The sequence below is a fragment of the Pogonomyrmex barbatus genome, unplaced genomic scaffold (genome assembly GCF_055798465.1).
Source record: "Pogonomyrmex barbatus isolate J1 unplaced genomic scaffold, ASM5579846v1 scaffold3, whole genome shotgun sequence".
Classification (NCBI taxonomy): domain Eukaryota; kingdom Metazoa; phylum Arthropoda; class Insecta; order Hymenoptera; family Formicidae; genus Pogonomyrmex; species Pogonomyrmex barbatus.
Window position 1 is genome coordinate 8,034,776 of NW_028297127.1, and position 16,030 is coordinate 8,050,805.

The 16,030-nt window shown below is 39.3% G+C and overlaps 1 protein-coding gene across 1 annotated transcript in view; it reads right to left on the reverse strand.

Annotated features, from left to right (window-relative positions):
- Nucleotides 1-16,030, reverse strand: part of ChAT (Choline acetyltransferase) — an 80,222-nt gene that overhangs the window by 22,650 nt on the left and 41,542 nt on the right. The window lies entirely within an intron of this gene.

The window sequence follows — 16,030 nt, forward strand, 5'->3', positions numbered from 1 at the left end:
GGCTAGACTCTAATTATCCCTTTTACTTCACTTATCTTCGGCAGGATGTTAAACGCTCGTTTACTTTTACGCGCGCGAATAAAGGACATCAACGTTATTAATCGTCGACGATGTCGCGGAGGGCGCATAGCGTCTAATCGAATAATTCGTCGGGAATTCGGTTTCATCTCGGTGACGAGGGTGGTTAGGGAAGACAGTTTGTTCCACCGTAGCAAGAATGACAGATGATGATGACGGGGCTAATTTCGCGGACATCCCGGTTACCGCGAACTTTCGCCATTCGTCGTTCTCGTGATTCTCAAGGGTTGTCCTTCGCCCTTCGCGCCACCCTATCGATCTGATCCTCTCGTCCCGCCTCATCGAGAGATACGATTATGTCACGTGCCATGAGGACTCGGAATCGTTCGCTGTATCGGTGTTCGTATGTATCTCCATGTATGTCGTGTCGCGACGCAATGTAACGTAATGTAATGACGCGTAATAACGCTATCAGGTAATAGCCGCGTAATGATTATGGCTACGATCTCTCTTTTGTTACGCTGTCGTGTAATCGAAAGATGTACCCGATCTCTCGCGGAGGCACGCGAGATTATAAAAATTAAACTATTTCCTCATTGCGAAATACCGGATCGGATAACCGATGAAAGCTTACGATTAACGCCGCGAATTTGATCGGAGAATCGCCGAGAAGCGTGATCCACGCTTCCCAAATATGGATACGCGACGTGTACTTTTTGATTGGTATCATTTAGAAGGTAGAAGTAAAAGGGTCTGCCGTGTGCGAAGTGAAGAAGCTCGATCGGAAATTAACCGTAAAACGGTCGCGTGTCGTCATCGCGCGCGAGATCTGTTCTCGTCTTTCGGATCGCACCATGTGAGATCTTCGCCGGAGACATCAACCCCGCTCGGTTCGGAAGTTCGGCATTCGGGGTGGGTGTCGAGTTACGGAGATTTCAACAGGAGCCGGAACACGAGGCGAGTGAGTGAGCGAGCCGAGCGAGAGCTGCCACTGCCATTACAGGCTCGAATTCTCTCGTCGATTCCTCACCCTCCCTCCGCTCTCACCTCATTCACCTCCTTTCTTCCTCTCTGTCTCTCTCTCTCTCTCTCTCTCTCTCTCTCTCTCTCTCTCTCTCTCTCCTCCTCGCTCCTTCTCGTTCGCCTCCTCCGCCGCGTCCTCCTACGCCGGTCGGCGCAAACGCGGCGTTATCGACCACCCGTGGTGGCAACGGCACGGCCGTGCATGTCCGGCGTGTCTCGCTCCCGTGCTCGCGTGCGAGCGCCGCCGTTGCACGCGTGCCCCACGTTCCGTCGTCCGTCGTACGTCGCGTAACGGAGCACGTCGGAGCACGGCGTTGTTTAAAATTAAAACCCGCAATCGTACCCCGATCTATTTCGACCACCGCGCGCTCTTGAAATACTTCCGGCGTTGTGTAACGCCTGTGTATATAAATCATCTCGCGTAGTAGTATGATATATATGGATAATGCAATACGGAGCGATACACGCACGATGTGGGATTTAACGAGTAAAATACACGCGTTCTTCGTTCTTAATTTTATTTCCAGTTTGCTCCGTGCATTATTTCAATCGTTATCCGATTATCGATCGCAAAATAACCGCAAAATATTTTGCCCAAATTATCGACGACAATTAACGCGCCCCAGACATTCTGATGACTCGCAAATGCATTTATTTTCCGCAACCTGAGGGAATGCTTCGTATTCATTTAGAAGAAGAATTATTCTCCTATTTAGGAATTCAATTTTTATTTTATCGTTAAAAATTTTCTAGAAATTAATTTCTATAAAAAATGAAAGAGATTAGACTATTGTGTTTTTTGGGTATCTATTCATGTTTTTAAAAGAATCATAAATAATTTTAAAAATGTCCCGGTCTTTCCTGTCCTGTGTGTTTATTTCTGTTGTTCCAGCGACATCCCAGACCTCGCGAAAATTTGTCAGGCTCGCGCACCCTCGAGCGTGAGCTGCTCATATTTCAGACAACTCGTACTACGAGTGTATATACGATATATCGAGTTTCCCCATTTAACGCGATACTTCATTAGCCACGGTGAAAACGTGCGACGGGTCGGGTCAGGGAGTGCTCTTACGCATTCTCAAATCGATGGATACCTCTTTGCTTCCTCCCTTCGATACGCATGATCGCGTTCGCAGGTAGGTAGGAAAGTTCCCGCAACCCCATCGGTACAACATACAAAATTAAAAAAAAAAAGGAAGAAGTAAAGTCCTCCGTCTATAAAATCGATCCAAAGCGTAAAAACTTTTCGCATTACGTTTCATCCAAATGCAACATGTAAAGAGTAATGTTACATGGACAAAATATCGCGCTATTTTATTTAAATCGTGAAATATTCCGCGATGACTTTTATTCAAAATACGAATGCGAATATCGCTGAGGACGAAGCGGTACGAATCGATTTCGTTCTATGCGGAATCGTATATTTTTATAACGCTTCCAATTGATCCTGGGATTTATTTGCGCGTATTTCGAGTGCGATCAATGTCGGCACGAGAAGAGTGTCTGACGCCACATTTAACGTTGAATGTATCATGAGAGCGCATGGTCCGTAATAATCTATTCATAAAGCTTTCAGAATTTCCCGCATAATCGATATGCAGCGACGTTACAACTTGCTAGAACACCCAATCCACGAAAAGGGAAAAGCCGTAAATGCATTTCGAGGAAGGCATTTCTCGCGCCGGAAAAAAGCTGCGTGCGGCAAGGCCGACGTAAAATTGCAACTACGAATGCAATTTCTGGGAATACTACAACGCGATTTTGTCTCTCACTGCGGCCGTATTACGGCTCTTACTTTGTCGTACACAATATAACAATATTGCATCGCAGCCGCGTTCCCCTGTGCGATTACGAAATGCAATTGGAAGTTCGACGATCTGCATTCGTGCGCATCAACGAGCGCGTTTCGCGATTTCCGCGGAGGATCGATAATGCAAAACGGCGAGGTGAGACCGGATCGTTTCGCTGTGCACACGCAAATGTAGCTCGCATAGTGTTAACTTTATCATGGGGGAAAGAGGGGGGGGAGGGGAGGGGACAGATCGAAACCCGCAATTGCACGGAGAAGCCAGCTCGAGGGTGATTTTACGATAGTTAATTACGCGTTGCATCCGCTCCATGGTATTATTAATTCCAAACCTTGATTAGATATCAGTTTATAGTCCCGCAAAGTCGACTGTACGCGCGATTGCATCGGAACAGTGATTCCGTTTAATTCCGTTTAATTTTACGTTAAATAGATTCTACGTTTCCATTTGGACATTTCGGTGTTACGATGAAAGAATGACGATTTTATTCAATTTTCCATTATATTCTGACAACAAGCCCTGCGGTAAACTTCGATTAATATCTCCTCTGTCAGGTTAAAATTACAAAATTAATTATACCGTTTTTCTCAATTTAATTAATTTGTATTTTCATAGCGTTATACAGTCGATTGTTGCGTGTTTGAAAAAGCTCTGCACTGTATTTATTTTCAGAAGCACGTTGCGAATGTGTTCGTAAAAATTCTAGAATGTTATAAATTTAGATTGTTAAAGGTAGAGGTTTTAGCGCTACTCCTTAATCATACATAATTTATATATTTTCAAATTTGTTTAAAATATTAAAAATAATACAAAAATAATATTTAATTTATATAAATATTATTCTGTATTATAATTATAATTAATTGTTGTTAATGACAAATTAGGTATATCTAAAATCAAATAACTTGAAAACGGTATAATAAAAAGTAATATAATTTTTTCACATCGCTGATATAAACAATGTATACTGGTATTTTAAATGATATAAATAATTTATTATATTTGTATTATAATCTTGTTCTATACTCGAATTAAATTTGAATAATAAATCCACAAGAATCCATAAGAACGTATACGGCGTACTAGAGAAAATTAAGATAGAAATAATCGTGAAATACTTTACGACGTCAGTAATGAAAAGTTTTATAAAACTTGTGTGCTACTCTTCGGGATAAATACTATCGTTCATGTGCCTTGTCTAATGAACTAATGCAGCGAGTAATGAGCTTAGGGCTCTCATTCTCTTATTAACTTTTTGTTACATTCACAAATCAACGTGTACATCCAGCGCATGCGTAACATACTCCGACATGCAAACGCATAATTTATTGCTGATGCGAAAGTGCTAATTACGTGGGAATCGTTTTGTCGCGATGAAAATAATGGCGATTACGATTAGTTCCGATTCTTTGTCCGCCATGAGATAATCGAATGAGGAACCCGGCCGGGTAATTGCCTATCATTTATATCGGGAACGTAATTTCATTTTTTTTCCCTTTAAATGGAATTTATCTTGACTTTCGTTATTGTAAAGATCTCATTTATTAAAGTGCTTATATAATTTTACATAATTATCAGCTTTAATCCAAATTCAAGGGAAGAGTAATGAATAATTTTTAAGTGGGAATAATTTCATTGATGTTTTATATATCTTTTTTTATTAATACGTTATAATGAATTTTCTAATCTTTTATTTTTGCTAACAATAATTATAGCTTTTTAAGAAAGAATGTAGCCTACAATGTATCCGAATATTTTTTTCTGAATATAAAGTTAATAATAATAGCTCTCTGACAGTTCTATTTGTTCCGAATAGTTGTTAAGAAAAATTTCTGCTGAGAAAAATTTCTTTTCTCAACTTGTAGCTCGTAGCGATTCATCATAAAAGATTCATGGGGCATCCTGCGCTTACAGGCGGAAGCCGGGATCGATCCCGGCCGTAGGAATAGGAAGCCGGATTGCGGAGACCTCGACGAGGAGACTTCGATACGAATACCATGGCGTGCACGTGGGATCCGTTGATCCGCGAGGAAAAACGGAATCGGGAAGTTCCTCGCGACCGCGAGGATTAACTAAGCGAACATTCTCAATCTCGGGGTGAGTCCCCGCGGTCTTCGTAAATCTCGAATTAATTTTCCTTCCCTCCCTCTGCCTTCCCTCCCTCTGTTCTTGCATTTCTTTTCGCATGAAGAAGAAAAAAGGCGCACGTACAAGGGAGAAACCTTTCCGGGGTGTAGTTGGGTGCTTTTAGTTAGGCGCCTTGCGGGTTCAAAGGAGACTACCGTGGCTCAGCTAAATCTGTACGTTTCATCGTTGCGAAAACTTTGAAAGTCTTCCTTTAATATCTCTCTCATTCGATGCATTATGACGCTTTCATCATTTCTTGATGAAGATTATTGTTTCATTACTGAGAAAAATTGAGAAAATTTCGATTCGATCGTGTTTGTGTAAATTTCAGAATTTTAAGATACCTCTGTTATCTTCTTATTCTGCATTTTGCCTTGCGAAACAGATCCGTCGGTTTTACTAACGTACAGGAGCGACGTCGGGAATGTCGGATATATAATTCAGAAATATACGTTGCAAGCATAAGAGATATTATTCCGGGAGAACATGATATAAAAATCATACGTCAGCGTCAGCGTAAATGAAAAATGAGGCGAAATCCCACCAACGTTGGACACGACCGTTCGATTCCAGCTCTTATTTGCGCGAGATGGGCAGAGAGATATTCGTTTAACTATGAAGACGTGGCCGGGAATAGTCGTAATATACCGCGTGGTTGTATGTTCTCGAGCAGCCGCTCGATCAGCCCAGCGACGGAGATCGTGATGCTGCGGACGAGCGGCAGGTCAGCTTCGATCCGAACACCGAAGATAAAAGCAGCCGGTCGACTCGCGCGAACATCAGGCCGGTCGATGCGAATCGATCTGGCTCTCTAAAGCGGGTCGTAACCTCTAGCAAGTCCGGCCTTTGGGACGAGGTCGCGGTGACCCAAATTGGGAGCCTTACCTCGCCTTACCTGCGTGCGCTATGGCCGCCTCCGCTGCTCTCCTGCCTGCAATCGTTACCCCGGATTCTGCGCACTCTCATCGTCACCTCTTTGCGAGAGCTCGAGAACCTACACCTCGCGCGCATCGCCACGTTGGATACTTTTCTCGCTCGGGTCAACCCTTCGTTCCTTCACCTCTCTCACACGGACACGTCTTCACATATTTTCGCAGTCGTTGGCTAATGACTCGGTTATATTCAAAGTTGTTTCACTGTTGACTTTCAAGACTCGAAGAGTAACTTTGGATACGTTTATAGTTGCATATTTCTCCTCGGTGATAGATACAGCGAGAAGTTCTACCTTGTTATTGAACGTTACACATGTATATTTTACAAGTATATTTTAATAAATAAATAACAAATAGCACGTGTGTCGAAAATTTATTTTCTCAAAGCTCGCTGTAATTACAGTACGGAATTATTTACATATGATCTAGATAATGTGTGTGAAATTTTAGATTTTCCGTTCTCATCAAAATTACTCGTGCAAAATTGGATCTCTCTTGGTGTCGTCGAAAATTAAACTTGACAATATTATCGCTGCTCCAACAATATCGCGACTTTGCGCGACTCTGTCTCTTCGCATGTGTTCCGAGTCGCTTTTATCCGTCCCGTCGCTTTATTCATCCCGCACACGAAGTCGTCGCTGCTGCCCCGCGTGAAAGTACCGACTCTTTTCTAAATTTTAACGAGCCGCGCGTTACGCAGCAGTCTGAATTTTCCCAAAGACGTTCATCGGGTATTTAATTACCATCCGCCACGGAGAGATTTCGAAAGTAGACCGCCGCGGCAACGCTGCGGAAGGATGTTGCTACGTGCGAACGAATTAAACAACGCAACCTGCAAACTCCTCGCGTATTATGTATGTACAGGCATTTCCTTTCTCCAGCTAAGGGCAGGAGTTCGCGCGTGCACAGTGGCTCGCGTAGGTTTGTGGATCTCCGCAAGCAACCTGGCATCGATCCACCTGGCCTGCCCTGCCCTGACGTCGGCGTCCCTTCCCGCATGTACACGCCCGAACTCGGAAACAATTTCCTCGGCTGCGTTTCTGTCCCTCGCGTGACAAGCTTTAAGTCGAGATTTTAGGTTTCTTAAAATTCGCATAATTTTTTAAAACTCACGAATCACGATAGTAACGATATAAATCAACGACAATAAATTGTGCACTTTTCTAAAAATATCTTTCCTTCCATAATTGAGTTTTCCGTAGTGTTCGTTAATTATTGTTCGTAATTTTATTGATTATTTAATAAATTATTTTCTTACCAAAAAAATCGATTTACGTAAAGTGATAGTCTGGCTATTTTAAAATATTTTAAAATTATTACTGTCATATAATAATCTATAATGTCGGTTTCGAGAAATTTATATTCTTCGTTCAAAATGGTCTCTTATTCTACGTCTTAATTCTACGTCTAATTCGCTTCTTTCGGGCGACATGGCAAAGACCATGGCCAATCTCGTAAACCAAGTCGCTCGTCAAGCCATTTCGAAAATTTCATTTCGGATCTTGTTCCTGGCCCATGTCGAGAGCATTTGATGCGCACGCCGAGGACCCTTCTTCAAGGACGAAGAAGGGGCTGCCGAGACGGGATAGAATTAAAGGTTAATCCCACGGGGTATATCTACTGTATGAAGAGAGAGAGAGAGAGAGAGAGAGAGAGAGAGAGAGAGAGAGAGAGAGAGAGAGACAAGAATGAGAGAGACGGATTCTTCCTCTCCTCATTCGTTTTCTTCTCCGGAGGGTTTTGTTTTTCGCTCGAGACTGAAAGATACCATAAATATTTGCGCTCTTAAGTGCTCCTGGAATATAAGAGGAGGCATGAGAGGATCTTGGATCTTTTGTACAATCAGATGAATGCTCTTTTGAGTAAAGGATGATTTTTTTAATCAGCTTTTCCGGAAACGGCAACAACACTATCACAAAATATCCTTTAAAAGGTTTTATATATGCAATTAATTTGTACACGGTTTACTTGTGTTAGCCTTTGCAACTATGCACCAAAAGCAAAAAATATTTTGTGAATAATTCGCACATATTTTACATTTGACTTTTCCAGTTTAATTTGTCGAAATTTTATAAACTTGATTTATTGATTGCCTTTCGAGTCTTTTGTTTACGTAAACTATTAATTTCTTAAATTTTTAATTCAAATTTTTCTACATCATAAAATCCATAAAATCTGCATTCTTTTTAAACTTTTAAATGACTTTTTGTCGAATAAGTTCCAAAATTTATTACGAATTAAAAATAATTTTATTTAAAAATTTATCTCTATTATAATGTATACAAAAAAAACCATAGACATATTTTTTTATATAATCAAATCCAAATTCAAATTTTTCGGAATTTCCGCTTTGCTTCATGTCATTCCCTTTTGAAACTAGTTGTGGATTTTTGGGATCATGGAGTCATTCACCTCCGCCACGCATTACCGTCCATTGCGCGTCGTGAATCTCTCGGGTGGTTTTCCCGGAAGATTGGCTTCGCTGCATCCCTTATTCGCGCGGGAACGATTTATCCACCGTGTATTGGATATATCGGCCAATTTCTCGAACGACACACTCGTTTTGTTTCCCGCCGGTCGTTCGTGTCTCCTGGGCTCGTTTCCATTCCGTTCTATCATTCATCCTCGAAAATCGAGGAAGAAAAGAGAACACATGGAAAAAACTATAAGTATTTTATTGCGAGGAGTGTCTTACCCTATTTCCGCGATACTAATTTTCGAATCAAAAGAGATTCAGTTCAAGTTCAAGTTGAAATCGAACGGACAGCCAGGAACATCCATGAAACACGCGGTTAACAAACAAGCGCCAGCGGTAAAAGGAGAGACGAATAGGACAAACCGCGAGAGCGAAAACATCGGATAGGGGTTGTCGCCCTTCGGATAGGCCGTTCGCCGCCGTATCGCCGTAGCGATCCCGCAGACAATCCGTAAGGGCTTAGCACTGTTTCAACAAGGGATTACCGGCGCGTCCCTAAGCCGAGCGATACGCGATCCCGTTCCGGACCTGCGTGTCGGGGACAAACATTTAAATTGCCAAGATTACGCCAAGTGGCTGCGCGATGGCAAGTGCGGTGCCACGACATCGTCCAAGGGATTTGCAATTGTTCGCGAACACGGATCGTCCATATCGGATCGATCTCTCTCGGATTTTAGAGTTTCGTTAACGATACGAGATTTTACTTAAATTAAATCGAGGGTAATTTAATTCCCTCAATCTAACTTCTTTATCCGTTCAATGTCGTTTCTGCAATTCGATAAACTATCTTTTTATAACAAAGGACATGTACACGGGATGTCTCGTAAAAGGTGGTTTTTCTCGTTTTTTTTTTTTTTTTCTTCGAAGATTTTCTTAATGATGAACCGATGAGATATTTTTCAACGATACATTCTTTTTTAATTAAATCATTGCTTGTTAATTAGTATCAAGATTTCTAATAAATAAAGCTAGTAGCTATAATTAATCTTTTAGTTTAAATAGGATAATATCATATCTGATGCCGCAATGTCAAGAGAGCCGCAAGAAAAGCGCGGTCTTATTACGGGTCGCATCTTAATGCATGACGTGTGTATGTGCTTATCTTCTTCAAACGTGTCAAGTCAGAAGCTATTTATGAAGACGCAATGCCGCGTATATTACCGTCCATATACACGGGATGTATCGTAAGTTGCATACTTTCATTTAATTACAAGTCGCTTAACAAATTTTCAATGAATTTATTTGCGGAAGAATTTTATCGTGTTGCTGTAAAAGAACTTTAGTAATTTAGTAACTTTAGTAAGAAAACGTAATAATAATTATATTTAATAAAAATTCACTTAAAATTAGTTGCAAAAGATTTCATTATCAATTTCTTTTAAAGCTTAACTGATTCCAACTTGGGAAATTATTTTTTTAATTCAATCAATTTTAATTATATTAAGCTAAACGTAAGAAGAAAAGTATCGTGATTTTCCAACATCCTGTATATTTATCTGCCTCGATTTACAACACAAGATTGCGTATCAGTAATCATGTTCAGCCTCAAGCATCGTCGATACCTCGAATGGCTCGAAAGTGTGAAAACGTCCTTAATCCTTTCGATAACATGAGACATAAGTAATAATTTTGTTTTCTTATTTATTTTTACACTTGCACTCTTGTAAATCAACGTTTGTTGCAGATACGATACTTTGTCTACGATGGTAGAGTTTATGGGATAACTGAGATATCACAATTCTCTAATTAAATTAATAGTCATAATTTTTTGCGTTGATTTAATCATTAAATAAATATTGTAATTTTTAAAACTTATTTTAAAATACCTCTCACTATTATCCAATAATTAATTAACAAAATCTAAAGCACTACATGTACGTTTAATGTGAGATTAAAGCTCTCTTGTTGGATACAAGGAGGACAAGCGTCCGTGGAAAAGAAAAAAATCGCGCGAATAGCCGCCATAAAGGTACACGAAGTACGAAAAAAAAAAAGAAAAAAAAAAACATACGTCCCGGTGGGGATATCGATTTAGTCGGGGCTTCAACTTTATCGCCTGCCATACCGAAAGGTCCTTGGAGCGAGGTCCTTCCAAAATAGAGGAAAAGGGAAACGAAAAAAGGAAGAAGGAAGGAAGCGCAACTAGGATTCTTTGTATCGCCTCTCGCGCGTGTCTCGACGAGAAATATTTTTTTTAGCGCGAGACGAGCTCCCTTCTCTCCCGGCGCTAGGTGGATCGCGAAGTAAAACGGCCACCCTCTCGTTCACCCCGCGTTTTCTCTCCTGTCCGCAGGGATTCATAAGAAAAGTTACGTACTCTAGGGCGGGGATATCCCTCTTTCGAAAAAGCGCCGACTCGATTTGGCTTTCGATCCACTCGTTACAGTAAACGCTCGGCTTCGCGGGATCAGCCGGTTTCCTCTTTACGTGCGTTTCCCCGAGAAAAGTTTTCTTTCTTCTTGGTTGTTCAGTTTGACGGCAGCTTTTATCCGCAGAGAATGGATGTGAACAAATACTTGCGTGGACTGTATAAAAGTAGTTTATCAGTAAACTGTTCAGAAAAATTTCGCCATTGAGTTTTAATAATGAATTAAATTATTACACGTTATATTGCTTTATTTATCTAAATTTGAAATAAAAGAAGCAAATTGTAACATATATAAAAAATGAAAAATTTTAATAATAATTAAAGTGTACTGTATTTTTTTTTAATATTTAAAAAATATTTAGAATAATTTATTTACAAACGTAGTGAGCAATTTTTCATTTCCAATTTATTAATTGATATTTTATTAAAAAGTTTTTTTTAGAATATATGTATATTTATTTCTTTTTTCAAGACATAAATATCTTTTTATATCTTTTTATACGATAATAAAACAAATTTGAAAAAGTTTTTCGTTTTCTCTATATTTAATCTATATTTAATCTAATTTCTAGTTTTTAATCAATTCTCGATACTTATTTCGTAAATATCAGGTCATTAAATGTTATTTTCGTTTATTGATATAGATTTTTGCTCAATAATTTTGCGAGTCGAGGGACGAAATTATATTTCTCTCAAGTTTCGGATGCTCGCGAGCAGACACCAGTCCTCTGCGCAAGTGAGAGCTTACGGCCATAAAAGTTTATTGCTTCGTCTTTCCGTACTTCACTCCTTTCCCAACTTCTTTTGGGGACGAGACTTTGTTGGTTCCCCGCAGAAGAAGATCCCTTCTGAGTCCCGACACGCGGCCATTTGCACGTGCTTGCGATATTTCTGCATGGTATCCACCTGCTTCCATCCTATCCGTTTATTCCTCCCTCTTGTACAGGGAGGATACATCTACTTTAACCGCTTTATGACGACAGACCGCGTTACTTTCACACGCGTTTAAATATGTTCGTATAAACCTGATCGATATTACTTGACGTAGATATCGCGAAGATATAGTAATTACGTAAGTATAATAACATACATATAACTTTGCTAAAAAAATAATTAAAAATTTTACGGAAATACATTATTTATTATATTTTCTTGCTTCTGAAAATTTTTTCTAGTAATTTGTTGTAATTTATTTATATGTCTTTTTATTTTTATGGTTTTTATGGTTATTATTTTTAATGATAACAAAATGAGTGACTAAGTAAAATAAATTTAAATTTAAATTAAAACAGTTGAAACGTACAATTGTTCATTAAGACCAATGAGCTTCCGACTAAATTTATCTCTAATTTATCACTAATTTACTGAGAAGAAAGAGAAATTAAACACATTATACTCACGTGAGTGCATATTTTTATTGTAATAATATGCAAATTTCTTTGTATAAATTTGTAAATGACCTAATATATAATATATTACTTATTTATTAATTTTTTTAAAGAATATTCCTTCAAAAGATAATTGCGATAACGTGTAGTATTATCTTGCAACCTTTGCAAAAGGACTTGAAATGAGAAGCGCAAAATTGGTTTCCGGACAATGTCGGCAAATTCACGAGCGACGCTCATTCCGGTAAAGTCGCGAGGCGTTTAATCGCATCGTCGTCGTCGTCGTCGTCGTCGTCGTCGTCGTAGTCGTCGTCGAGCCATCCGTTGTGAACTGTGGATGAGGAGAACGCGAGAAAGGTCGAATGTGACGATGGGGAGGGATTAATTCCGGGCGTTTGTAATTCGAATTGAATTTATCGCCGCGGAAACTATGAAGCAATGAACGGACAGACGGACCAACGAACGAGAGAGCGGACGAACGAATGAAGGGAGTCGGCAGACCCCGAGCTTGCGAATGAATAATGGAGGTCCCAATGAGATTTTCCAGTTCGCCGCGGGGCACCGTAATATTAGCTTACCGTCGCCATCGCGACTCGCCCGCGACGTGCCCGGAACGACCGTGAACCGTACAACTCGATTCGAGGTTTTAGATTCGGTCACCCTCGCGCACTCGCGCTTTTATATCTTTCTCACCCCCGCAAAATCGGCGACTATCACGGAGACCAAAGCAAAAAAAATATCAGAGTTAAAGGGGATGCCGCGGGGATGAAAAGATGAAGATTTACACCAAGAAGGTTTAATTTGCCGCTAACTAATTAAATAAAGATATGCTTTAATAATATGGAAACACAAAGTTCTTCTTGCAACATGGATCTTAATATACAAAGGATCAGCTTGACATTATTTCCGGAAAGATCAAGTAATTCCGTCGCCGAGTCGCGTGTCCCTCAATTGACCGGCGCTCGCTTTTACAAGACGACGCGTCATCTCGAAACGCGTAATCAGATAATACGACCGGGCATTCCCATCGATCAGATGAATGGAGAGATAGCGTGAAAGGGAAAGCAAGATCGAAGGAGCGACGGCAATTCGTGCTACAGCCGCCGTTGGCGAGAAAATTGCTTTCGGTCTGGCTTTTCGCGACACTTTGACGAAGGAGGAGGAGTGCGAGAGGTCGGACTCTTAAAGAAACGAGAAACGAAAATGTATTTCCGGATGTATGCCGGCAAATCGAAAACCCGGACCGGCGATTGTGCGAACCGAGCCTCCAACGAGTCTCGTTCGAATGCTGAATGGACCGTTCGGCTAAATTAGAAAAATTACGTGAGAGAGACGAAAGAGAAGGGGACAAGTTGCTCTTGAAGTGGTAAGAAATAAGGCAGTTCTACGAGAAATCATTGAAAAGTAGAGGAAGAGAAAAGAAGAAAGCATTATCGGGTTACGTTATAAATGTATTCCTCGGAGATAAAATTGAGTCAAATTAATTTACTTTAATATCATACAGAGTGTTAGAAATAATTTATGCGAGTTACGATAAAAACAGAGAAAGAAAGCAATTTTAAAGAAATGTCTTTCGAAGAGAAAAGAGAAGTTTTGAAAGAATCGCCTTGGGCAGTTCCAAAACTTTTAATTACACGGATAAACTTCTTAATATTGAATATATGTAAATAATAAATATGTATTTTATACAAGAAATAAGATAAAATACACTTGCAAGTCTTGCAAAAATAGATATATCTCTGTATATATCCAACATACAACATTTATTAACCTCTGTAGGGATATATGTATGTTTATTTAATTTTATATTAATTTTACAATTTCAGAATAAATAATTACCATCAGAAATTGATCAAAAAAGAATTCGAAAGAAAAAGAGATGTTATATATGTGATGACAGATGTAATATTTATGTCAATATCGCATGTTCAATATCGCATAATATTAAAATATAATGTTTTTACCATCTTATCTTAAAAATTCGTCTCTGAAGAGATTACTCTTATATGATCTTCTCGATATATTATATTTATTATGTCTCCTTTCTCGGAAATTTTATAGATTCCAGGTAGTCGTTGTACAATGAGATGTTTTATACTAAAAATGAAACTTTTGTAGGAAAAATTTAAAAATAAACACTTTTGTACTTGATATTCGGAGTATTATCATGTTGTCCGCAAATATTTGATCAGTTCAATTTGTTTCTCTTTCTGACAAGATATAAATCCATGATATTCTTTTCTTGCTTCCTACAAAGTTATTTTATGCTGGAGATAGGAATACGCACATTGCACAGCTTCCACTTCGCATAAAATATGTCTAAGCTATCATCGCATCTATGATGCACCTTGATGACAAATTTTCCCAGAGATACGAAGATACATTCTGAATCAGTAAATCCGAGTGAAGAGTAACGTTATTTGCATATTTCAACTGACATAGTTGTTAGCGTTTCATGGTATTGGTTCCTCTTTGCTCGACAATCTCTTACGTAGAACGTGACTTCTGGGTGTGTCACCCTTCTCGTCCTCATTCCTCTGGCAATATTTGCATTGTTCCGGTACAGTCCGGACGACCCTTACGTCCATCCCCTTTCACCGGTGCGTTGCAAGAGAGGAAAGACACGCGGGGAGAAGAGTGGTGCCGGGGCCCTCGCGTAAATCCATTTATTTATTTATTTATGTGCCACGGGGGGGCTTGGGCCGACGAGGGGGTGCGAGGCGCGGCTTATAGCCGGCGCATGCATCGAACCAGGAATCCCACGGGAGCGCCCATACGGGATGAGGGGGACGGCAAAAGTCACGGGGAACTCGCGCGCGGATACTCGATTCCATCCCCAGGTCTCTCCAGGAGCGCGTCTGGAATATACGGGGTGTTTACTTATTCGCACGTTTTATGCGCAGAAAGATGCTTCCTGTCGGAGAATGAGAATTTGTCTTTGTGTAAGAAATAAGATATTTCATAATAGAAGTATGGCACAGAAGCAAAGATTACGTCTTCCAATTTTATTTTATATTGAAGAGCATTTTTATTATTATGGATTTTATATAATATTACACATTGTTTTCAAATAAAAAGTTATCTAAACAAATTAATATGCTTAAAATTTTTAATTTTGACACATTATTGCCTTTATTAATTTTTTAAAATTAATAAAAATAAAATTAATTTTTACAACCTAGAAAATTTTTTTTGGATTTTTCTGAAATTTCTGAAAAATTTTATATTCTAAAAAATTCTGAAACTTATTAGAATATAGAAAATTTGTTAACTTTGGAAAAAGTGAAAAAACAATGAATTTTTTTTAAATATAAAATCTTCCTTTTATTTAATCTTTAATAATGGACAAGATATATTATCGTGAAATTTAATAATTGAAAGATTTTTCTAAAAACTTTTAAATGTTATATGAGTGTTATAGTTCAAAGTATTATATTATCAAACTTTATCATTGTTTGAATTTTGTTACATATGTGTATCTGATGTTCTTGCAGATATTGCGATCGATCGGCCGATAAGTGAACACCCTGTGTAAGAGTAAATTCTCCCGAGGCATTGCGGCTTGAAACGAAAATGGTGTTGTGCCACTTAGATGCGAAGAGGATCTCTTTCCGCTCGATCCCCGCGACACACCGCGGTTTTTTCTTCTTCCTCTTCACAGTAGCACGGGACAAACCCTTATTTTAAAGCGACGACCTTATTAAGGATAATATCGTCTGACTCGGCTTTTTCGCAAAGTCGATGTTTTTTCGGCGATGTTATGGAAAAATAGACAAGACATCATCTCAGTACGTTGATGATTTACAAAAGAAATTCCGTAATACGTAAAGCTAAAGAGACATCGAGACGCAAAATGGACAATTTAAATATAATTTTCTTCAGAAATAAAT